The sequence below is a fragment of the Phascolarctos cinereus genome, unplaced genomic scaffold, assembly GCF_003287225.1.
Source record: "Phascolarctos cinereus isolate Bilbo 61053 unplaced genomic scaffold, phaCin_HiC Scaffold_726;HRSCAF=1367, whole genome shotgun sequence".
Taxonomy (NCBI): Eukaryota; Metazoa; Chordata; class Mammalia; order Diprotodontia; family Phascolarctidae; genus Phascolarctos; species Phascolarctos cinereus.
The window spans coordinates 255,441,997-255,468,069 of record NW_027556098.1 but is presented as its reverse complement, the minus strand read 5'-3'; the positions used below and the strand labels follow the sequence as shown (position 1 = coordinate 255,468,069).

At 39.4% G+C, this 26,073-nt stretch overlaps 1 protein-coding gene across 3 annotated transcripts in view; it reads left to right on the top strand.

The window, feature by feature from the left end:
* The first annotated feature begins 9,355 nt into the window (after positions 1–9,355).
* The window catches only part of WASF3 (WASP family member 3), a 183,268-nt gene continuing 166,550 nt past the window's right edge, over positions 9,356–26,073 (top strand). For 2 of the 3 annotated variants that reach the window (XM_020997175.2, XM_020997172.2), the window contains exon 1: positions 9,356–9,444. The gene's annotated coding sequence lies outside the window, so the exon portion shown is untranslated. The remainder of the gene's footprint in view (positions 9,445–26,073) is intronic. The other variant, XM_020997174.2, reaches the window with a different exon arrangement.

The following is a 26,073-nucleotide window of genomic DNA, read 5'->3' as shown; positions in this document are numbered from 1 at the left end:
TGTGTGACCCTGGGTAAGTCACTTAAGCCTGTTTAAGGTATATGGGATATCAAAGGAGGACTAGCATTTCTGATGTGATGGGTGCTGAGCCCTTTTTAGGGCTGCTTTCCACTTTAGGTGTCTATCTGCCACCTAATTCTCATCTATGGCTCCAAGAAAGTGAAGCATGCACAATGACCCCACCCTGGTAAAACCTTTTTGGCAGATGGGCTAAACTAGGCTGAGCAAAACTGATGGGGCTCAAACCTGTTGGTGAATCAGGGAGGTGTCTACTCCAAGCACATGAAGACTTCCCCCAGTAGAATAGTTGGATATGAACAATGTGTCCAACAGGTCATAAAGGCGGTGGAAGCAGGCACTGTGGAATATTTAGAACTTGGTTAAGACATCGAAGATGCCAGGGTCATCTACCACATCCCAAGCCATCTCCTCGATCTTGACTTTTGTCTTGCCACTGGACTCCAATGACTGTGGAAGACAGAGTCTGAAGACTTTGTGCAACTCAGCCTCACTTCAATCCAATTTATGCATGAGTCAAAAGACACCACCATACCATTTATAGTAATGCCATTTTGATACTCTTTGAGTGTGAAGGACAACAACCAATAACCCTATTGGCCTCAGTTTCCTCATCTCTAAAATGAGCTGGAGAAGGAAATGGCAAACCACTCCAGTACCTTTGCCAAGATAACCCCAAATGGGACCACAAAGAGTCAGACTTGACTGAAATGACTAAACAAGATAAAAGCAAATTTCCCCAGAAAGACACAGAGGGGATGTGATTAGCAACTTTAGAAGTTGAACTTCTCCATCTGGAGATATATTTTGGGTATCCTTTACCTATATTTGCCTGAGTTCTCCTAAATCAATGATCTATATATAGAAACAGAAGTTATTCCCCAGTGTGAGTGAAGTCAGGACGAAAGGAAAGTCATTTTATTCTGAAAACTGTTTCAACCTTGAAAATAGCAGATATCATTTTGCCATCAGCAGCCTACAGACTAGGACATTATAAATCATTCATTAACATTTTGGGTTCACTTATCAATTCTCAGAATGGCTTATGTTGACAAATATGGAAAACAAGTATTTGGCATTATAAAGTAAGGCACACGAAATACTCCTTTTCTAAATAATATAGTGTTACAAATTATACACTGGGAGCTCTATAGCATGTTCTCTCCCACCTCTTCCAGGCATTTTATGTGGTGTGTGCATGTGTGCATGTGTGTGTGTGTGTGTGTGTAAATGGTGCTGTACAAAATCATACTAAGTTTTACTTTTTGCTTTTGCATTGCCACATCTATTTTTCCAGTGAAAATGCCAGGTGCTTATTGACAACCTGAAGTGAAAACCAGTTACAAAATGGATTTGGTTTCATTTCAGAATCAAGAGAACCAATTGGATTTTATCTCCATCTTGTGTGGCCACATTTATTATCATCCAAATTGTTTTTCCACAAATCATTTATGGGAAAATAGACATTATAAGCCATCTATTGTTTTGTGAAATTCAGGTGGCTACAATTAATCAGTATCTTTCAATTATGGGAAAGAAAATAACTTGAATCTCACTTGCCCTCCTCCAAACTCTACTAAAACTTACTCTTCCCCTCTCCCAACTTGGAAAATCCATCATCTTTCTTTCAACTTGAAATGAGATGACCTGATCTTATATTCTGGTTTATATCCTGTTAATTATTTTCTTTTAATGCATAAAAATGTCACCTCTGTATTTGGGATCCAGTGCCAATCTGAGGAGGCCTGTTTCTGATTTGTTATGCAATTGGCATGCATTGCTTAATAAATTGATATGCTCATCAGCTTGAGCTTTGTTTGTTCAGTTACTTCAGATTTTACCTGTCACACTATGAAAACCTGGGCAACTACCCTTCCCCAGTTAGTTTTCACTATTACTGTTTTTTCTAAAATTTGTAATCTGTTTCCTAAAGTGTAGGGTTAAAGAATCACTCTGTACTTTTTGCTGAAAATGAATATGTATCATATATTTCATACAACTGGTCAATTCTACTGCCTCAATATTTTTCACATCATTCATTTATTTAAAAAAAATATAAACTTGATGGACACAAACATTTCACTACATAGATAATGGGAAAATAGGATAGTATATAAAACTGTGAACTTCTATAACACACAGTTTTTAAAAGTTTGTATTATATTTAGCATAATAGTAACAAAACTGCCCTTTTTGACTGACTCCCCTTTTGAAACTTTTTTTGCTCTCTTTTGTGCATTTTAAAAAGGTTTCATTGACTTTCCTTCCTTCTTTCATTCCTTCCATTACTCCTCCCTCCTTTCCTTTCTTCTCTCTTTCTTTCTTTCTTTCTTTCTTTCTTTCTTTCTTTCTTTCTTTCTTTCTTTCTTTCTTTCTTTCTTTCTTTCCTTCCTTCCTTCCTTCTTTCTTTCTTTCTTTCTTTCTTTCTTTCTTTCTTTCTTTCTTTCTTTCTTTCTTTCTTTCTTTCTTTCTCTCTCTCTCTCTCTCTCTCTCTCTCTCTTTCTTTCTTTCTTTCTTTCTTTCTTTCTTTCTTTCTCCTTCTTCCTTCCTTCCTTCCTTCCTTCCTTCCTTCCTTCCTTCCTTCCTTCCTTTCTTCTTTCTTTCTTTCTCTCTCTCTCTCTCTTTCTTTCTTTCTTTCTCTCTCTCTTTCTTTCTTTCTTTCTCTCTCTCTTTCTTTCTTTCTTTCTTTCTTTCTTTCTTTCTTTCTTTCTTTCTTTCTTTCTTTCATTCATTCGTATCAATATCATTACCTACCTATGCCACTTAATTTTTTCCTTTCCCCAAAATAAAATCTCTCTTTTGTAAAAAATAAGTTTGGTGTAGCAAAACATATCCAAACATTAGCATTTCTGAAAATGTATGTCTCCTCCATCTCTACTACATCATTTCTCTGTTGAGAGGTGGGAAGTAGGCTCTATCAGTTTTCTTGGGTCATGATCAGTCAATGCATTGATCAAAGTGTTTTTTAGTCTTTCAAAGTTGTCTTCCTTCACCTACCCAGAAAAACTGAGTATAATCCTTCAGGGGAAAAATGGATATTCAATGAGATAGAGGACTTTCAATAATCCCTGATGAAAAGACAAGAATATTAGGGTATTTAGAAGGAGTATATATAGACAGAGGGCACAGGTGTGAGTTGAATATGAAGGGATGATAAATAAAAATAAAATTAAGGGGTGAGAGAGGAATATACTGGGAGAAACAGAAAGGGAGAGGAATAATGGGATGAATTATTTTACATAAAAGAGGCAAGAAAAAGCTTTTACAGTGGAAAGGAAGAGGAAGTGAGTAAACCTTACTCTCATCAGAATTGGCTCAAAGGGGGAATAATCTACATGCTTAATTGGATATAGACATCAATCTTACCCTACAGGAAAGTGGGAGAGGAAAGGGATAGTAGAAGGCGGGAGCTGATAGAAAGGAGAGCCCATTGGGAGAGAGGGTAGTCAGAAGCAAAACACTTTTGAGGAAGGAGAGGGTGAAAGGAGAGAGAGAGAATAGGATAAACAGGGGATGGAGGGAAATACAGTTAGCAATAGTAACTGTGAAAAAATTTGAAGCAAGTTTCTCTGACAAAAGCCTCATTTCTCAAACATATAAAGAACTGAGTCAAATGTATAAAAAATAAGAGCCATTCCCCAATTGATAAATTATCAAAAGATATGATCAGTTTTCAGATGAAGTAATCAAAACTATCTATAGCCATATGAAAAAAAATACTCTAACTCACTATTGATTTGAGAAATGCAAATTAAAACAATTCTGAGGTACTACCTCATAGCTACTAGATTGGCTAATAGGACAAAAAAGGTAAATAACAAATGTTGGAGGGGATGTAGGAAAAATTAGACATTAATGCACTGTTGGTGGAGTTGTGAACTGATTCAACCATTCTGTAGAACAGTTTGGAACTATGCCCAAAGGGCTACCATACCCTTTGACCTGGCAATACCACTACTAGGTCTATATCCCAAAAGAGATAAAAAACAAAAAGCAAAGGACCTACATGTACAAAAATATTTACAGCAGCTCTTGTCTGGGAATAAAGAATTAGAAATAGAGGGGCTGCCCTTCAATTGGGGAATGGCTGAACAAATTATGGTATGTGATTATGATGGAATACTATTATACTATAAGAAATGATGAGCAGGATGCTCTCAGAAAAACCTGGAAAGACTTGCATGGGCTGATGCAAAGTGAAATGTACTATGTACAAAGTAACAGCAATATTGTTAGAGGATCAGCTGTGAATGACTTGGCTATCCTCAGCCATACAATAATACAGACAACTGTGAAAGACCTTTTTTTTGGGGGGGGGGCAGTTAGGGTTAAGTAATTTGCCGAGAGTCACACAGCTAGTAAGTGTCAAGTGTTTGGTCTGAGGCCGGATTTGAACTCAGGTCCTCCTGATTTCAGGGCCGGTGTGCTATCCACTGCACCACCTAGCTGCCCCATCTCTGAAGGACTTATGATGAAAAATGCTATCCATCCCCAGAGAAGGACCTGATGGTATCTGAATACAGATTGAAGCATACTTTTTTTTAACTTTGTTTTCCTTGAGGTTTTTTTCTTGTCTATGTTTTCTTTCACAAAATGACTATTATAGATATGTTTTGCGTGACTGCGTATGTATGACCTACATCAAACTGCTTGTTTTCTCAGTGAGGAGGGGTAGGAAGGGAAGAGGGGAGAGAATGTGGAACTCAAAGTTTTAAGGACAAATGTTGAAGATTGTCTTTACATGTAGATGGGGAAAAATAAAATACTAAATATAAAAAGTTGTTTTCTTTATATTAATAATAATAACCAGTATTTATATAGTGCTTTAAGGTTTACAAAATGATTCTCAGAACAACCTTGCAAAGTAGGTGCTACTATCTGTCTTTCACAAATGAAGAAACTGAGTCAACAGAGGTTAGGTAACTTTCCCAGGGTCACACAGCTAGTAAGCATCAAAAGGGGCATTTGAACTCAGGGCTTCCTAATTCCAAGCCCAGCAGCCCATCCATTGTCCCTCCTAGCCACCTTATATTGTAATCACTGTATAAATAGTTGTCTTGATTCTGTTCAAATTATTCTCTGTCATTTCAGGTCTTCCCAGGTTTCTCTAAATTGCTGCCTTTTTTCACTGTTTATGGCACAATGTTATTCAATTATGTTTATAATTTGTTCAGCCATTTCCTAATTTATTTCATTTTTGTTTCCCTTTAAGCCCTTCCCACCTTCCTTCACTATTACTTTACAGGGCAACACCATCGTTGTAATACCTCAGGCTTAAAACCTAGGTGTCATCCTCAATACCCAAGGCCTGTCATTCCCCAATTAATGTGGACCCCCTTAGCCTCTAATTCTTTGTTCCTACAAAAGTCCTACAAATATTTTATTTTTGGAAATTTAGGTGTTTGTTACCACAACAATGCCATAAATTTTTTTTGTACATATAGGTCCCCTCCCTCTTTCTTCAATAATTTTTTGGGGAAGGAGATTACATACTTGTCTGTGATACTCGTGAGCCAAAGGTTTGACACAGTTTAATGAATTTTTGCATATAGTTTTAACATTGCTTTCAAGAATGGTTTGGCTACTTTAAAGTTCCTTCCAATAGTGCATTTCCACAGCCTCTCCAACAATTATAATTTCCTTTTTGGTTATCTTTGTCAATCGTATGTCTATGCGGTAGAACTGCAGAGTCATTTTAATTTTCATTTCTCTGCAAATCAAAACAAATCTGAGGTACCTCACTCCCATCAAACTGGCAAAGATGACACACAGTACTGTGGTACCTCACACCCATCAAACTGGCAAAGATGACAAAATGTAGAAAAAGTCAGTGTTAGAAGGATTATAAAAAGACAGGTACACTAATGCATTGTTGGTGGAGTTGTGAACTAGTATATTCATTCTGGAAAGCAATTTGAAATCATACTGATAAAGTAGTTAAAATGTTCATGTCATGATCCAGAGATTCCATTGCTGAATATTTGCTCAAAGGAGGTTGTTGGAGAAAAAAAAAAGGCTCCATATACACCAGAATACTTATTAGCAACTCTTTTTGTGGTAGCAAAGATCAGGAAACAAAATAGATGCTCATCAGCTGGGGGATGGCTAAATAAATTAAGGCATATGAATATAATGGAATATTACTCTGTTGTAAGAAACAATGTAAGCATATGATGAGTGTAGAGAAGCATAGAAAGACTTACATGAAGTGATTCAAAGTGATGTAAGAGGAGACAAAACATACAAGACTATAACAATGTAAATGGAAAAAACAACCACTACAAAACAATAAAAAGTGAATCACATGAATCATGTGAAGAAAGTGACAAAAATGCGTGTATCTTTTGACTCACTGCTGGGCATATACCTCAAGGAGATTAATTATAAAAAGAAAAGCCCCATAAACAACAAAATAGTTACAGTGGTACTTTTTGTCACAGCAAAGAATGGAAACAAAGAAGATGGCCATCAATTGGGGAATGGCTAAACAGGTTATGATACATAAAGGTAATGAAAGAGAACTGTGGTGTAAGACATAATCAAGAAGACAAGAACAGACACATGAGAAACCCTATAGGAACTGATACAAAATGAATGAGGTACGCAGAACCTGGAAAACAATATACTCAACGATAATAACAATATAAATGGAAAGAGTAACAACAAAAACCCCACCAAAAAGGAATACTGTAGAATTATATTGACTGAGTTTGTACCCAGGAAGAGATATGAGAAATTATCACCCTCACTTCTTTAAAGAAATGAGGAATTACGAGTATAGAATACTATATATAATGTCAAACTTTTTCTATGCCTTATTTAGTTTTGCTGAACTATGAGTTTTTCCCCCCTCTTATTTTACTGTTTGTTGTAAGTGATGGTTCTCTAGGGGAGCAGTAGGGAGAGTTATGTTGGTAAAGGAAAGTATTTTGAAGACAAAAGATATCAATAAAATATGTTAAAAATACTTGAAGTATCTATAATTTTATCGAGGTAGGGAGCTCTTTCAGGTGTGAAACTCCTCCAATCTATGTAGATAGCAACCCATCTGTGATGTAGTGGAGAATTAGGTTCTAGGGAGCTCTCTAAGAGTGACTTGCTTGGAAGTTATGCATTTAGTTTCAGAGGCAGGACTTGAACCCCATAATTCTTCCTGATTGCGATCCTGGGAGTCTATTCACAGTGTCCTGCTGCTTCACAAAAATTCTATGGGATTAAACATGTCTGATACGTGTCCTGTGAACTCAAATTTCTTCATAATGAAATACCATTGTTAAAGACTTAAGTCTTTAAAGAACAAAAAACTTATCCCAAACAGAGGGATCTAAAAAGTTCAATCAAATAAGAAAGAAGAAAGAAAGAAAGAAAGGAAGGAAGGAAGGAAGGAAGGAAGGAACGAAGGAAGAGAAAGAAAAGAAAAGAAAAAGAAAACTTGGGCTAAAACATAGCATTGAATGAATTCAAAATTACCTATAAGTCTTATAATGAGTTCATGGGCTAGGTAAAAAATTTGACCATGTGTCTGGAAGGGGGTGTTTTCTAGAAATTCCATTAACTTTTATGGGTTCTCTATTCTACAAAACTGTATTAAGGGACTTGTAATATGACAGGGTTAGCCTGGGGTAAAGATAGAGAGGCAAGATAAATGAGGGTTAACAACACTATTCTACTGGTAAAATCTTCTTTATTAGAGTTGGGATATAGTCAGGTGTGAATGACACCTGGGTGGCCTTCAAACACATTGAGGTCAATATGTCCAAAATAAAACTTTTCTCCTCCCTTGCCTCCCTCTTCCCTCCCCCAAACAGAACAAAACAAACAAAACCAGACCCAAACTCCTTGCATTTTCCCAAGGTATTTGCTATGCTTTGAATGAATTTTTGGATATCCTCTCCTGGCCACCACATGATTCTTTTCCTTGAAGGTTCAACCTTCTTTTATGTCATTTTGACATCTGCTAAACACTTTATCATAGTTTAATTTGTATTGTAAATTGCTTGAAGGTTGGGCCTCCATTATTTTTCTTCTTTGGACACTGAGTGCCTAACACTGTGCCTTTCATTGAATAAATATTTGTTGAATTGAAAACAAGTAATGGCAGAATGTTCTATTCAATAAGGCTGTAATTAATTTTACAGAGGGACAAAAATCCTGCCCAGATTTAACAAAACACTGAAAATAGTGCAGGTTCTTGACACTGAGCTGCCTTGATAATTTAACTCTTTCAATCTATATTGTCTCTAAGTATATGACTGAAGAAACACAGGTTTGTGTTAGTTTTCCAGTAATCATTTACTGTTATCAGTGACTATTTGCAAAAGGGCTTAAAGTATTGCAAAAGGGCTAAAAGTTCAATACCTCTGGACGTTTTACTCAGAACGATTTTTTTTAGAAGTTCTCTAAAAGGACAAGCAGTAACTCAGTGATTTGCTTTACATAATCAAAACCACAAAGAAAAATGATAAAGAAATAAAAAAGAGTGTGGATGGGCAGGTTTGGATTTTATACTAACAGTATCCCTAGCGGTTTTTATGGCCTTTTTCAGTTGTTTGTCAAAACTGGTGTTACCAAGCATTCAGCGTGTCTGATTGTAATAGAGCTTGGGTTGGATGACCTAAGAGCTATCTCACACTTACTGTGGTAATATGTGGCTTGACCATATCTGAACCACTGAATTTGAGGTGGAAGTAGATAAATGTTAACCATTGAAAAAAAAAAGGAAATAATCAGCATTGGTTGAAACTGAAAAGATTTTTGTAGAAAGAATTTAAAATGACTTGAAAAGTAACACGAAACCAAAAGGACACTCAGAATCCTAAATCGGCAACTCAAGGATGCCTTCACCCTAAAACTATAGGTTGGTGTAAATTCCCAGGAACCACCCCCACCCTATAAATGGGAGTGATTAGGTAGACATTCAAGTGACTGCAGTAGGTACATATTTACCAATACAAGAGCTCTCTCGCTCTCTCTGTTTTACCCTTTGGCAGTATTCAAGACCAAAGTGACCCTCACCTTCCCTCTTGGCAACAGCAGCTTCAGCTTTAGCTATACCCACTTATGGGGGTGGAGAGAGGTCTATGACCCACACCCCCTCAGCAGCCCCCTCCGTGTTTCTCTCACGTCGGCGATTGGCCAAGACCATCGCCAATCAGAGCGGGGCAGGCCAGCGAATGGGCTTTGGTTGGCAGAGGGGGAGTCGCTGTTCCCTTCACCCCCCACTTTCCCCGCCTCCTCCTCCCGGGCCGGTGCCCCCTCCTCACAGGGAGGGCCAGGAGGGGGCGTGGCTGTGGCTGTGGCCAGGCCGGTGGCGGCGTTGGTGGCTGTCGCTGCTGCTGCTGTGTGCGGTGTGGATGCGGCGGGCTCTCGGCGGCCGCGGGCTTGGCGGCTGCGATCAGAGGGGATGAAGAAGCCGTGGCGGAGCCGGTGAGTGCGGGCTGGAGTCCTTAGTCATTCTTGTCTCCCCTTCCCCTCCTTCCCAAGCTTTGCGGCTCCTCCGGGATGGGGATGGGGGGCTGGAGCGGGAGCTGGAGCTTGGGCCCTCGGACCCTGGAGCCTTCTTCCTCCTCTTCCTTCCTCCTCCTCCTCGCGTTCGACTTAGGTCGCTGCGGTCGGCCATGCTCCGGGGCCCGGGCTGGCTGGGGAGCCTAACTCGGGCCTCGGAGCCGACAGTCTGTCCGCAGCCCCCCGAGGGACCTTGGTGCTCCCCTTGGTGCCCGAAGCTGCTGCGGCCGCATCCTCTGCCCAGCCCCTCCCAGGACGCCTCCGGATGCCCTGCACGGGCCAGGGCCCCGGACTGCCCGCTCCTCTGGCCGCCTGCCTGGAGGGGAGCCCACACCCCTGCCTGCAGCCCAGCTCCACTCTCCTCCTCCTTGACCGGTCCTCTCCTCTCGTCGTCCCCTTGCAGCCAGGCTCCTGCTCCCCTCCCCTGGACACACTCCTCTCTATTCCCTGCTCCAGGCTCCTGATCTCTTCTCGGCCCACTCTTCTCCTCCAGCCTCCCCTCCCCCTCGACCCCTGCCTCCAGGCTCCTGCTCTCTTCTCCTGTACCTACTCTCCTCCATCCCTTGTCTGGGCTCCTTCTCTTACACTGGACCTGCTCTTCTGCTCCAAGCACCCCTTCTCCGTCCTTCCCCCCCCCCGCCACTTCCCCCTCCTCACCCTGCGGCCAGACTCCTGCTCTTTCCTTGCCCCCAGGCTTCTGCTGTCTTCCTTCCTACACCCATTCCTCCTCTCCAACTTCCCCTCAACCTCCCTTCCCCTTTGACCTTTGCCCCCAGGATCCTGTTCTGTTTCCCTGGACCGACTCTATTTCTTGTCCCAGGTTCCTTTTCTTTGCATTGGACCCACTCTTCTCCTCTAACGCTCACCTCGCAGCCAGGCTTCTGCACTCTTCCACTGCGCCCATTCCTCTACTCTCCCCACATCCTCTGAAGCCAGACTCTTACTCTTCCGCTGGGACCTGCTCCTTTCCATCTAATGCCTCCAGGCTTCTGGCCCCTAGCACTGGACCTACTCTTCTCCCACCACCTTTCTTGCAGCCAGGCTTCTCCTGCTTCCTTCCAATGGGACCCGCTCCTCTGTCTACATCTCTTGTCTCTGAAAGGCTGATCCACCTCGACCCCGTCCTCTCCTTCCCATCCTTCGCATCTTCCCAGCAGCTAGGCGCCTACTGTCTTCCACTTGGACCTGTTTTACCCCGTGCTCTTTCCAAGCTTTTTTTCCCTCCCAGTTTCCCTGGGCCGGTTCTCGTTCTCTTTCTCTCACCTTCAGAGCTGTTCCAGGGCATCCCCCCCTCCCCTATTCCTACTGTCTGGCTGTCCCCACACCTCCCTCCAGGTGTTTGATCTCCATCCCCCTGCCCGCCCGCCATCTGCTTCTCTCCTCTTAGTTTTGCTCCGTAATCCCTGCCTCCTCCTCCATCTCCTCCACCGTCTGCCGTGGGGTGTCTCATCATCTCCCAGCTCTCTGCTCCCCACTTATCTCCTTACTCCCTGTCCCTTTCTTGCCCTCTTCAGGTCGTTGCCCTCTATCCTGGCTCCTCTGCTCGGTTCATGAGCCAGGGCACTTTGCTCCAGCCTACCCTCCTGTGCTTGCTGCTGGCTCAACCTCCCCCACTCCGCCCCGTGCCCGCTCGCCTGTGGCCCCCCCACCCCCATCCCCCAACCTCTGAGAGAGCCCTGGCCTGGGCCGCCAAGTAACTCTCAGCCTCAGTAACAATGCTCAGTTCTCGGTCACGGTGGGAAGGCTTTTGGGGAAAGCCTGCAAGCCTCGAGTTGAAGGGGTGAAAGAGTCTGGCTAGCCAAGGAGCAGTGTTGCCTTGATTGATAATCCCCAGGAGACTTTCTCTGTGGGGGCCCGAGGTGGGGGTGGGGAGCCTGACTCTTCCGCCAACGCATTGAGGCTTCAGAGAGTGGAAAAATCTCTTATTCTGCAAGGACTTTCCGTCCGGGTCTTGGGTACTTGCGGGCAATGGTGATTTCTCCCCGGACTCAGAAGCCGCGCCAGGATTAGTTTCAAAGCTGTCAAAAGAACAAAGTTATTCATTATCACCCAGGAGTAGTAGATAGGTTTGGGGTTGGATTCTTTCCTTTTTGAGCAACCCATCATGTTAGCTGTTATGGGCTGGATTGTTGTCCTATTTAGGTTTTATGTTAAAGTGTTGCTTTATCCTTACCATTTTTAAAAGCTAAAAATTAAAGGATCAGTTTATTTAATTTGTATAGAAGCTTGTCAAAAGATGAGCAAAATGTATTTCAAAGGGCATTGATGCTTAACTCTTACAGAATTCGTATTTGTTATGAGGTGAAGTATTTGGAATTACTTAAATCAGAAGTATAGTGATTTCCTTGGCTAAACTATGCTTTTTAAAATTTCTGTTATTTTATGGTTCTCATAACATACAGCTTTTAGGTATCATAGAGATTAGTTATTTTTTAGTATGCTTCAGGCACTTTGTACTAAATATTAGTTTCTTGTTTCTGTACACATGAGTTATTCAATTTTGCCTCTCTAGCAGTATAACAATGTAGTAATTCTTGCAAACCAATTCTTTTATCTTTTTGAGAGGTTAGACAAAAGAAAGCTGTCCCTGGCCTTTCCCATAGACCTTTCAGTTTGCCTCATTCTATCTCTCCCAACTCCCCTCCTCCCATTTTAACAGCTTCAACATCACTATGGTGTTTTCCTCTACTTTTAAGACTTCCTTGTTAAGCAAGTAAGTATTGATGTTTTTGAAAATCGTTGTGTAGCATTTACATGCTTAAAGCTTTATGTTTATGTCTGCTCAAATAAGAGTAATTTTGTTGAAAGTTTATTTCCAACTTAGGGTACTTATGTTCTGGCTTATTTTATATTGACTTAAAATGTTGTTGACGTTTGCTGGTGGGAAAGAGACTTTTTCTAGAGATATAAAAAGAAGTCCTCATAGAGTTTTCCATTGGCAATTTTGAAAGTTGTAGCTTTCTTCCACTTATTTTCTTGAAGTGAGTAAATGATTTGCCATAAACTGCAGATATTTTTTAAGCAGCAAAAAAGTTTATAAAGCACAGCTTTGAAAGATGATCATGTCAACATCAAAATCTACTGTTAGTGACATTTTTATTTTTACATGTTTAGTGTTCCTGAAGAATTTAAATGAATTATTAGAAGTTATAGGGACATCTTAGTTAAAATAATTTCATAATGAGTCCAAAAAGAATTTGAGACAAAGTGGTATGCTAATTATGGTGGTCCTTTTTTCAGATTTGCCCCAGTTTCCAGGTCTAAGAGGGTTTTATTTTTGTTTGAAGTACATTCACAAAATAGGGCAATAATTCAAAAGCTTGCTTCTTATAATCATTGTCCTTCATTTTCATAGATAATTGTCATGTAGATAAGGCTCAAAAATACCCATATTATCTTGTTAGAACCCCTCTTTTTTAACCATCTTGTTTACTTCTTCATAGATTATGCTGCTTTTCCCAAGGTTGTTGTCTTCTACCCAGGCCTGTCTTCTTTTCTCAAGACCCAATCTCCAAGAGATTCTATTTTTCTTCTCTCCTGGACTACACTTAATTCAATTCTGAGTCTCTTCTCTCCCAGGTCTTGTTTTCCTCTCCTGGAAGTGCTCATCTCCCCAAGGTTCTGTTCATGTCCCTCAAAGCTAACCTCCTTCTTCCGAGTTTGACCTTTGTCCCAGAACCTATTCTTTCCCAGGGTAGGCTCCCCCTGGGAGGATGGTAATTTTATTCTCAATGTGTTCTTCTCTCTTAGGTCCAGTTCTCTTCCCCCCAGTGTGTTGTATTCTCTTAATGCTTGGCTCTGCTGTCTCATGACCTAGTCCTTTTCTCAGGATTTGGTCTCAGGGGCCTCTATTCTCTGTGAAGAAAAAAAAAACATCTTGGGAGAAGAGCAGTTTTCTCTTATTCATGGCCGGGTCTGCTCTTGGCCTCTTTTCTTCTTTTTAGAGCTTTAACTTTTATTCTTTTGTAACCTATTTTTCTCTTTGGGGACTCTTCTCCCTATCTTGGATTTGGACTCCTTTCTCATGTTTCAGCCCTTTTTTTCTTAGTGTCTTTTATTTCTTCCTTGCTTTTTTAAAGGCTCTTGATCTTAGACTTCTTTCCCAGGGCTTTGACCCTGTACCTGGTATCCTCCTCAGAACCTGTTGTTTTACTCTTAGAACCCTGTTCATGTCTTTCAGAACCCCTGCTCTCCTTATCTGAGCTCCTGTGGCAATTACTGTCTGAAAGATTCATCTGCCAATTAATCATTTGCTGCCTTCTGCAGTCTTGCTTTGTCTTGAACAGATCTTTAAATCTTACTGTTGTTTGCATGTGTATGTCTCAGAACCCTAACTAGATTGTAAATTCTTGGGGGAAGGGATCATTTCCCAAATCATTTATGTGCTGTGCATGTAATGGACCCTTAAATATGTTTAATTTTGTTGCATAATAATAACTCAGTCAATAAACATTTTTTAAGCATGTTCCTGGGAATTATGCTAAGCACTTGGACAGGTCTCTACCCTCAAGGAGTTTACAGTCTAATGGGAGAGATAACATGCAAATGACTGCGCATAAATGAGTTCTATATAGTTTAAATTACAGATAAGCAATGAAGGAAAGGCCTTGGAATTAACAGAGATCATGAAAAACTTCTTGTGGAAGGTGAGATTCTCATTGTCCCTGCATATAGTTCCTCGGGTAGTCCTATCATTATCCCTATTTTACAGATAGAGAAACTGAGGCTCATTTAAGTTAAATAGCCATGACTCAAGGTCATGGGTAATGAATAGCAGAATCAAGACTCATACTCTAGTCTTCTCATTCTTAAATCCTTTGTTCTTCTGCATCTCTCTCTCCCTCTGTCTCTCCCCCCCCCCATTTCTCTGCCTTTCTGTCCCACCCCCCAGCAATTCTACCTCTAAGGGTAGGTTTTTCACCCTGCACACAGTGTTTAGATTTACTGTTGGCCATCAAGTTCCTGAGACTCCCCATTCCCTCTGAAGTTTTTACTAGAGTCATGGCACCATGTAGGGGAAAAAACACTCAACTTAGAGTCAGATGACCTGGGTTAATGTTTTGGTTGAGGTAATTAGGCTATTTCTTGAGCGTTAGCTTTGGTACTTTTCTTCCTGGGTGATTTTTAGGAGGAAAGTGCTTCAGTGGCTGTCCAGTGCTACATGAATTTGAGTTCTTAAGACAATTTACCCCATTCTTGAGGGTTGCAGGAGTTTTACTGATTCTGTTGTTTCCTGGCTGTGTTGCATTTTTAAAAAAATATGCTTCACTGTGTATTTAAAGTATTGCTTCCAGGGAATTGTTGCTTTTTTCCCCCCTTACATTTGTTCTATTTCAGTTCATCTTAGAACAGTCCTTTACAACTCCAACAGAACCCAGCAGAATTGTGTTACAAGGAATAGGCTTCTGTGCTGATTGACTGGCTGGGTGGAGAAACTATCTTGCCATGTCATAAATGTGGCTCAGCTTCAGTTGATGGCAATGAAACTTTGTTTTTGGTGCCAAGTAGATGCCCAATAAATACTTGTTCACTGATTAATTTGCCTTGTACCCTTCTATGAAGTTGGATACTACCACCACCCTTTAATTTAGTCTGGTGGTTGATGGAGCATATGTTTTTAAACCTCTCGAAGTATGTATTTGCTTTGTTTGTCTTCTTTATCAATTAGTGAAACATGAAAGAAGGCACTGCCCAGGTAGCAGACCTCAGAGCTGTACTGAAGCTGTAAATCTTAGCAATGCTTTTTTCTTCCCAAATAAATTTGGATTTAATATTCGTCCAGAGGCTCATTTTGCCAGATTTGTTTTTGTGAGGCATTGAATTTCTCATGGCAGGCACATGATGTCTCAGAGGTCCGGAGTAGCCCACTTGAGCCTTGAATAGGAGGGTTTTTGAAAAGTCCATTAGATATTTAACAAGTGTTTGAGTAACTACAAGGTGCTGACCAATCTACTAGGTGTTTTAATGCCTAATATTGGATGGGATTCCTGCATTCTTGATCTAACAGCATAGTGCAACTTTTTGTACTTTCATTGGATTAAGGATCCTTTGAGTCAGCCAGTTAGTCAAGAAGCCTTTATGAAGTACTTGCTACATATCAGGTACTGTGCTAAGTGTTGGGGACACAAAGAAAAGCAACTGGAAAGTCCCTACGTGCCCTCCCTGGTCATCCCAAATCTCTACTCTTAAGGAGTGGACATTCTAATTTAATTGTGTCCAATAGGACAAGATGATTAGTAACTATCTACAAATATCTTTCTGTCCAGTGGGACAGGATGATTAATAACTCTATACACAAAACTTTTAATATTTATAAGACTGTGACATTTAAAGCATTTCATTATTTACGCATTTGAATACTTATTGCCTACAGATTTCCAGAGATCAAATACTTAGGCAAATATATTTCTAGAGATCTACACATTGCATGTGTAGATTTTATGTGATCATTTTTAGGTATCTATAACAACTCTTTATTCGTGTTTAATACCTTTACATTACAACTGTATGTCTTCCACATAAAGGCACTCAAAGCATCAAGATAGCTTTATTCTTAAAAAATATAGTTAACTTCTTATGAGAGCTTTTCTATAATCAAGCCTCGATTTCAGCTTTTTAAGTTTTTTTTTATTTTTTTGGCTGGGCAAGGGGTTAAGTGACTTGCCCAGGGTCACACAGCTAGTAAGTGTTATGTGTCTGAGGTTGGATTTGAACTCAGGTCCTCCTGAATCCAGGGCCGGTGCTCTATCCACTGCACCACCTAACTGCCCCCATTTCAGCTTTTTATGGACATTATCAGTCAGTCAGTCAATACGCTTTACTATATGCCAGGCACTGTGCTAAGTGGTGGGATAAAACACTAAAAACAGTCACTACCCAAAAGGAGCACATAGTTTAATGGGGAGACAACAAAGTGCTGTACATACAAGATAAATAGGAAATAATTAACAGATGGAAGGCACTAGAAGTCAGGAACTAGGGAAGGCTTTCTCTAACAGATGGATGTTTAGTTGGGACTTGAAGCAAGATAGGTAAGTCAGGAGGTAGAGATGAGGAAGGAGAGCATTCCAGGTGTGGGGTACAGCCAGAGAAAATTCTCTGGAGAGGTATTCACTTGCTCTACACAGTAAATTCATTTGACATCATTACCATTTTAGTATATTTGTATTTTATGATGCCAGTAATAGCCTTCAGTGATGGGGCTTTTGATTCAGTTACCTCTACACAGAGGAAGAGAGGAGCCTTAAAAGTATATACAGAGAAAGGGCAGTTTTGCTTCTGTTAATGCTGTGAGTTAGTCTGAGAGACATCACTGCTGGTCAGAACCTCTTTCTTTTGTAGAAGTATTATAAACTTTGCATATACCTTATAAAAGATATACATAAATGCAAACCCAATAATAAATGGCTTTTTTTTGGACTGTTTTGGATGATCCATAATATATTATTTCTTTTAGCATATGTTATCAAGGCTCAAATTTATTTGATTGGGAAAAAAATATCTTCCCTCAGAAAACCAAAAATCTATTGCTAAATTAACTGGAGAATTCTAATTACAAATCTGTAAGAAACACTTTTGCATCATTTAATCATTCTTTTTAATGGCCCTGTGAGAAAGACTGCTTTAAATAATTATCTCTGCTTTCCGAGAGAACACTGGATTATTCAGAATATAAGTAACTTTTCATTGACAATGAAGTTAGTTGCAGAACCAAGATCAAAGTTTGTCATTGAATTTCTGGACTATTAGCCCATTGAATCACCCAGTGTCAGTCCTAAAGAGAGGTTTTTATCATTTCTATTCCTATATTTTGTTCCCAGAAATTTTTTTTAAATCGCATTTTTTTTTTGCCTCTGAGAAATTTTGAGATGACTTTTGGAAAAGCCTTATAGGGAGTTAAAGGTTTAGAATGGAATGTCTCTTTTAAGTTATGTATAAATATATTTGATCACTTATTCTTACCAATTCACAAATAAGATAGATTGAGATGTCCGTGACTCATTTTCCTCAGTTTGCTAGATTTCTAATGATTTTTTAAAGGAAAATATTAGCTATTCCAAGACTCAGATAAAGTTCCATCTATTCCATGACATTTTCCCTACCTTCTTTAATTTTTCTGTCCTCTAATCTCCTCTAGCTCTTCTAGACTATCTTACACAATATTGTACTGTACTCAATCATATAATGTCAGTCAAACAACAGACATTTATTAAATGAGTACACTGTGCCAAGTGGGGGAGGTAAGTGGTAGAGTGGAGGGAGTGACTGGCCTTGAGTTGGCAATACCCATCTTCAAATCTGGCCTCAGACACTTGCTAGCTGTATGACCTTGGGCAAGTTACTTAACCCTATTTGTCTCAGTTCCTCATCTGTAAAATGAGCTAGAGAAGGAAATGGCAAACCATTCCAGTATCTTTGCCTGGAAAACCTCCAATGAAGAGTTGGGCATGACTGAAATGACTGAACAACAAATGTGTCAAGCACGGTACTACATGTTGGGGATACAACTTTTAGTCCCTACGCTAGAGGCAGCTAGGTAGCAGTGAGTCCTTCGGAGTTGTCTTGGATCCTTGCATTGCTGAGAGGAGATGAGTCTGTCAAAGTTAGTCATCGCACATTGTGGCTGTTACTGTGTACAGTGTTCTCCTGGTTCTGTTCACTTCACTCACCATCAGTTCATTTAAGTCTTTCCAAGTGTTTCTGAATTCTGCCTGCTCATCATTTCTTATAGCACAATAGTATTCCATTACATTCATATACCACAACTTGTTCAGCCATTTCCCAGCTGATGGGCATCCCTTCAATTTCCAATTCTTTGCCACCACAAAAAGATCTCCTATAAATATTTGTGTGTCCATGGGTCTTTTTTCCATTTGCATGATCTCTTTGGGATACAGCCCTAGGAGTCGTATTGCTGGGTCAAAGGGTATGCAAATTTTTTGTAGCCCTTTGGGTATAACTCCAAATTGTTCTCCAGAATGGTTGGATCAGTTCACAATTCCACCAACAATACATTAGTGTTCAATTTTTCTCACATCTCCCCCAGTATTTGTTATTTTCCTTTTTTGTCATGTTACGTGCTTTTGTTTTGTAAAACATCCAACACAATGCCATGTGTTCATTAATTATTGTAGTGACTCTGGACTCATACTCCCAACCCACAAGCATACTAGTAGGTCAGGTTCCCCAAAACAAGACTACGTTCCCCCTTACAATTTAAGGGGTACCCCCAAAGGGCAGTGGGGCTTTTTCAATGCCAACAGCTTGAGCCCCACTGGTAGCCATCAATGATTAGCACCTTAGTTTTCTTTAACTCATTAAACTCAATTAGTTTTTATAATCATTATTTGTGAAGCTACAGCAAGAACAGAAATAAAATGTTTCTCCCAGACACTCTCCCCTATACACTACCTTGGTTCCTGGTGAGAATGGGCTCAAGCTTAAAAGCAATTTGTGCATGGCATTCACTCCACCAAGAATAACTGTAGCTCCCTCTTGGCTACCTTTGATCTCTTCTAGGTTCAACTGGAGCTTTGCTCCTTATCATCTGGCGTCTAGCAAATCTCTGCATGGGGTTCGGCTGCCAGACTTCTGGTGGCTTGCTCTAATGACCTTTTGAAGCATACAAGATTGTAGTCATCTCCACTATTCCTTTACCTAAAAGCAGGAAAAAGTGCCGAAAGCAACAGCAGGACTGTGTGTTCTTGGCTTCGTGCTGCTCTTGGGTGGGGACGTTAAGGCATACTCATAGGTTTTCAGTATTACTTTCTAGGATGAAAGAGAAAAAAAGAAAGCAATTCTGCTTTTTCAGGTTAGTTCCTTTTGAAAGCATGCCCTGCTTCAGCTCAGAAAGTAGTCAAAAAAGCCCTTTTTCTGTATGGTCAGCAGATCAGAACTGGTTATATGATATCTGCATGTGTTCCAAATCATGACAACCTTATGTTATTGTGCCTTTCTGGAATCAGTCTTGCCATCCTCTTCCACATGGGCTTTGCATTAGCCAAATGTGCTAAGAATGCTCACCAACCCTCCATTATTTTATTTAGTGGCCTTGGCAATCATTCTATATCTCTTGAGCAAATTTTAAATTTGGTTCATGTGACTGATATAGGCTATCTAAATTTATAAGCCTTTCCTACTGGAGTTAGTCTATTGCTATTTCCAAGTTTATTTTTCTAGGATAATAGGAAGGTAATAAAGTAAAGCTGATCCATGTCAGTGACTTTGTGACCTTTGTTTTGTATTTCTCTATTTCTTCTTCATATACAGTCTTCTTGAAACCTTGTAATCTGACTTCTGCCCTTACCTCTTTACTGAAACTGTTTTCTTAAAAGGTCATTGATCATCTTCTAATTTCCAGGTCTAATGGCTTTCCTCCCCAGTGTTATCCTCCTTGATCTTTCCTTTACTTCTGGCAGTGTTCATGTTCCCTCCTGCATACTATCTATTCCCTTGGCTTCAGAGATATCACACTTTCTCTTACTTCTCTGTAATTTGATAACCTCTTCTTTGCTGGTTCTGTGTCCTCTTCCTGACTTTTCTGTATGGGTGTTCCTTAGGGATCTATACTTGGTTAACTCCACCACCCCTCCCCTTTCCCCCCCAGATGTTCCCTGGCTTGGCAGTTTAATTCTTCCTATTTCTACTGGTATCCAATTTCACATCTACATCTCTCACATATATCCCTTCCTTTGTTTTCACTCACACCCTAATACTGGCCCTTTTTGCCATTTGCCTGTATAAATAAATTGACTTCCTAAAAGTTCTCCCCATTTCATCACTTTCTCCCTTCTGTCATTGTCTGAATAATCTTCCTTACATGTGTAGCTTCTCATATCACTTCTGCTCAGAAATCTTCAGTAACTACCCATTGCTTTCCAAGTAAAGTTTAGATTTCTTTGCCTGGAGTTTGAGGCTCTCTATGATCTAGTCTCACTCCCTCTTTCCAGCTTTCCACACTCTATGATCTTCTTTTTCTCCCTGAGCTCACAAACTATTTCCTGGGGTTATAATACTTTCCCTCTCCCTCTCAGATTGTTGAGTTCCTACTCATTCTTCAAAGTTCAGCTCAGGTGCTACCACCTGTATGAAGCCTATTCTCATCCCCATTGCTAAATTCCTTTTTTTCTTCAAAGTCACATGGCGTTTCATTTGCAGCTGTCTTACACACTTAAAATGTAATGCATTTTGTGGCTATCTGCATTTGTGTTCTGTCCTATTTAGATTATAAGTTCCTTGAGGGTTAAACTTTGTATCTCCGTAGTGTCTTAACATCAGATTGGGAACAGAGTAGGTCCCTAACAAAATGTATATAGAATATAATTGATAATTATATAAATGAGCTTTGTGATATATAGCTGTAAAAACCATGTGTAACTGTAAACTGTTATATATTATTTTTCCTCACAAATTGATGTCTGTTTTTCTTATATATAAACTGTAATATAAGGCTTCTCCTAATAAGAATTGGAAGGGTGGTAGTGGGTTAGCCATTCGTGTAGGGTAGGTTCTACTTGGTTCAGTCCCATAGTTCTCTGAGCTTTCTTGGATAACTACTCTTAGCCCTTTCTGAATGCTGGGTATTTAACTTCAAGGGTATTAAATAATGATAATTGTTTTTGGATAACTGACTGTTTGCTGTACCAGAAGAGCCTGAAAATGAAGACTGTGAAATTGACTGCCTTGTTAATTCCCTGAAGAAATACTGGTAGCTAGATGGAGTGGAAAGAAACCTTGCTCTTCTGTAGTCAGGAAACTACAATTTTAATCTTAGCTCTGCTTCTTTTCAAGCCTCAGTTTTCCATATCTGTAAAATGTGAATACTACCACTTGTACTTCCATCTCACAGTTTCTTGTGAGGAAGAATATCTTGTAAAGTTTGAAACATTACACAAATGTGTTGTTATTTTGTAATGATAATGGTAAGAAAAACTAGACTACATTTTTGCATTCTTGTTCTGTTAATGTTTTCCTTTTCTTTTCTCTCTCTTTTTACAGAAGCACTAGAGAAAATGGTAAAGGAGGAATCAAATAGATTATTTAATTTTAGGGTAGTGATTGTATTTATGGCTCTTTGGAATGGCTATTAATTAGCCATAAAAGTTATTTAGAATATTACCTGAATTTACATTAAAAATTGTCCCATTAAGCATTTGCTGGAAGGCCTATCCCAGACAAATATAGAAAATATTAAATAGTAATCCCAAAACTGAAGTGAAGCACCTTTTCTCATTAAGCCAAAAGCATTTCAAAGAAGTTCCCCATTCTTTCCCCATCCCCATCAGGCTTCATGTAATGGAAGTTATGTTTAATGTAAAAAATCAGATTGGATTTTCTCCATAACATTATGTATCAAAGCTAACATAAAGAGCACATTCATTCCTTCACACATTTCAAATATTTTTTTAAGTGCACAAAAGGAAATCCGATTTTAATGACTTATTGGCATTTACTGCTTTTGAAGTAAACACTTGATGTTTTGCTTTGACACCATTGTGTTCTGCTTCATTTGGCCTTCCAAGTGAGCAGCTGTCATTGAGGAATGTTTTCAGTCAAGTAGTTGGTGAAAATGCTGATTTTCTTCAGGGCTTCCACTTCCCAGGAAGAGTGGCTTAAAAGAGTGAAGCAGTTTTTTGAGTTTTGGGTAACTAATTGCATTACAACCCTAGCTATAGAGGCAAACAAGAAGGAACCTTTTTACTCATTGGTAAGGTCTCGTCACTATAGCATTAAAATGTACCTCAATTAACATTTTTTAGACAGTGTACATAAAGGCCAAAATGAGGGTAACAAAAAAGTCAGGGTTAGGTACCATGTTGGCCAGCCCTGTCCTAGGGAATGAAATTAAAGATATAGCTATCTTATCTAGTACTTCTGCTATTTTGAGTTGTTTTGTGTACATGACTCTTGTGGGCAGCTAGGTGGCTCAGTGGATAGAGTGTTGGGCTTAAAGTCAGAAAGGCTTATTTTCATGAGTTCAAATCTGGCCTCAGACACTTTATAGTTGTGTCACCCAAATGGCTAACCACTTAAATATTTTTGCCAAGAAAACCCCAAATGGGGTCACAAAGAGTCCTATATGACTGAATGACTAAATAACCGTTGACTCAGAGTGCAACATGTTAGTTTTTTCAAATTTATAGTTTTGTTCATTGCTGTATTGTATCCTTGAAAGCTGTCTCAGAAAGGTAAAATATAATACAGGAAACATTTATTAAGTGCCTACTGTGTACCAAGCACTGGGAATTCAAATAAGACACAAAAACAGTACATGCCCTAAAAGAGCTTACAGTCTGATGGGGGAAGACAACACACAAAAGGAAGCTTAAAAAGCTGGATCAGAGCTGCTCCACTTTGTTAATATTATTCTTAGATATGCCTAGGATGGAACAGAAACATCTAGATGTAGTGTGACTATTGCAGAGTATAGCATGCCCTTTCATTCTGGACACAAGGCTTCTGAAATGAATATAGCCAAAGATGACATGAGCTTTTGGGGGCTATTCTGTCAGACTGCCCCAACGTAAGGTCATCATGTTCCTTGGAGTTCAAACCAAGCAGAGCTGCAGATGGAAAGTGGTGAGAAACAATTCTTTTCTTATGTACCTTTTATTTTTCTTATGTCCCCTATAGCCACTGTATCTCCTGCAGTCAAAATCTTGTACTATTATGTGGTACCCTTCATGGGTAAGGAGAAATGCTAACAAAGTTTATGAGGGACTGGGAATAGTTGAGTCTAAATCAGCAGTGGAAATAGACTGATCAAACAGAGCAAAAATCTATTCAAAATACAGATGCTTTTAAGGAAAAATGCAGAATAAACAGATTGGTAAAATCTGAGTACATTGATTGGCTGCATGGTGCAGTGGAAAGAATGATTTGCAGCCAGACGACCTGAAATTAAATACTGGCACTACCACATATTACTTTTGTGACCTTGGGCAAATCCCAATGACCTTAGGTTCCTCATCTGGCAAGAACATATTGGTCTAGAGACCTTCCAGTACTAAATCTGTGTTCCTTTGTATTTAATCCTGATTAAGAATCTGCTCTAACAAATTTCCAAGCAATGATAATCCAACCTCTGTGTAAAGATTTCCACTAACAGAGAACTCTGTACTTAGGGAGGCTGCCCGTCTACTTTTGGACAGCTCCAGTGATTAGGAATTTCTTTCTTACATGGAACCATTCTCTGCTTCTGTCTATTGCTTCTACCTCTGCCCTCTGTGGCATTCTCTCTTTGTATCAATAGAACATTCCCTCTTTAGGACAGCCTTTCAGATACTGAAAACAGCTTTCCAGTTCTCCTTAAGTTTTCTCTTTTCTTATATTTAATTTCTTCAGTCAGTCCTCCTTTGGCCCAAGTCTCCAGTTCCCTCCCTGTCTTCTCCTTGCCATCTTCTTTTCTCACTTCTATGTCTGTTCCATTTTGATAATATTATTCTTAGAATATGCTTAGCACAGAACATAATTATCTAGATGTAGTGTGACTAGGTCAGAGTATAGTATGCCCTCTCATTCTGGCACTATGCTTCTATGAATATAGCCTAAGATGATGTTACCTTTTTGTGGGGGGGGGGTGTTACTATGTCATCTTAGTTGTTGAGTCATATTACACTTACAGTCCATAAAAATGACCCAATTTTTCCTTCATGAACTGTTATTTAGCCATATCTTTGCTCTCCTGTTCTTGTTCCATTGACTGTTTTGAACCCAAGTATAGAATTTGAAATATAATAAGATTAGACTTGGCTCATTGTTGGAGACTGTTGGGGATCTATTTGAACCTTGATTTTGTCATCCAAAATGATAGATATTCCTCTCAGCTTTACGTCACCTACAAATTTGACAAATGCGGCATCTATACTTTCATCCAAGTCAATGCTAAAATGTTCAACATAGGGTCAAAGATAGATCCTTGGGGCACTTCACTAACTATTTGTTTAACTTTGAACCATTATTGACTACTCTTTGGTTCTAGTCACCACCTCTTTGTACAGTCATTTAACTATCATTTAATCTACAAGGGGAACAGATAATTTGTCAAATGCTTTACTAAAAATCTAGGTATACTATGTGTATTTTGTTTCATAGATTTATCAGTCTAATAATCCTGTTTAAAAAGGCTAGTCTGGCACCATCTGTTCTTGATGAACCATGCTCTTAGTGTCTTTTCCTTGCCTATTTAAATATACATTTGTACTAATGATTGTAGCTTCTGAGCTCCAACTAGTATGCTTTTCATTTGTACAAATCAGTCACAATGATATCATTAACTCTTAATTGTGAAAAATTTACTAACCAAGAATAATCAAAACATAATTATCTGCTCATAAATCTGGATCATATTCTCCCACCAATGCATATATTGGGGGAAGGGTTGCAAATAGATACAAATTTGGAGAAATCCAGCAGTGAGGCACAGGAATTGGGAAACTCATGTACCTTGGGCTCCTCATGATTATAGACTGAAGGCCTAGATGTCTATGGTCTCTTTAGAGAATGATTTATACCACATGTCATCTGCTGTTCATGTGAGCCTCTCCACTTCTGCTAGAAAGAGTCACTTCTTTGCTACCCTTGGACTATTAAAACAGTGTTAAGCTCTTTTAGGTAAGAGCAACCTTCTTTAGAACTTCTCAGGGTTGATTCCTTGGCTAAGAAGTGAGGCAACTTGACACTCTTTTTTTAGTGAAAAACATAGTCCTGAGATCTTTAAAGCTATACAGATACATTCTTTATAGGCTTTAAGGGATTGCCCTTCTCTCAAGCTCCAGATGGATCTTGAGCAGGGATTCTTAATATTTTTGTGTGTGTTGTGTACCCCTTTGGAAGTCTACTGAAGCCTATTAACAATGTTTTTAAATACATATAAAATAAATAAGATTGTGAAAGAAATAAATTATATTGAAACACAGTTATCAAAAATAATTTTTAGAAGTCTATGAATTCTAGGTTAATAGTCCATGGATTAAGGCAGCCTTTCCCCAGCCAGCATTGAAAACAGCATAAGGTGATTCTTTCCCCGATCAGCTCCCAGCATCACAACTTTCCTCGAATCAGATCAGTTCCCTTTATCAGCTTCAGAACTTGCCTGATAGGTGTGTGCAGCTTCTCAGATCCATTGACTTCTGTATCTTACCTTCTGAAAACAGCTTTTCTTGTCGATTACTCTCTGTCTTCTTAAGCTGGCTTCTTAACCTTCTGATGTGGTTTCTAATGCCTTAAATTGGCCTCCTCATGCATTATGACATATCTCTAACTTAGACTGCGAAACCAAACCAAACCAAACCAAACCAAACCAAACAAAAACAAAAAAAGCCTTATGTCTAGAAGTAAGATATGACACACACACAGCTGTGTGTTGCAGTAGTCTCATTGTTTTAAAATATTTCCTTGATTTGGAGTTTCCTAGTAATAAAATCCCAGAACTAAAAACTATATAAATATATTATATAATATAGCATACTATGTAAATTAGTTTCTGAGAAAACAATGCATGCAGCCATCAGCCAATATTTTTGCCTCAGAGAAAAGTTGTTTTCTCTCATG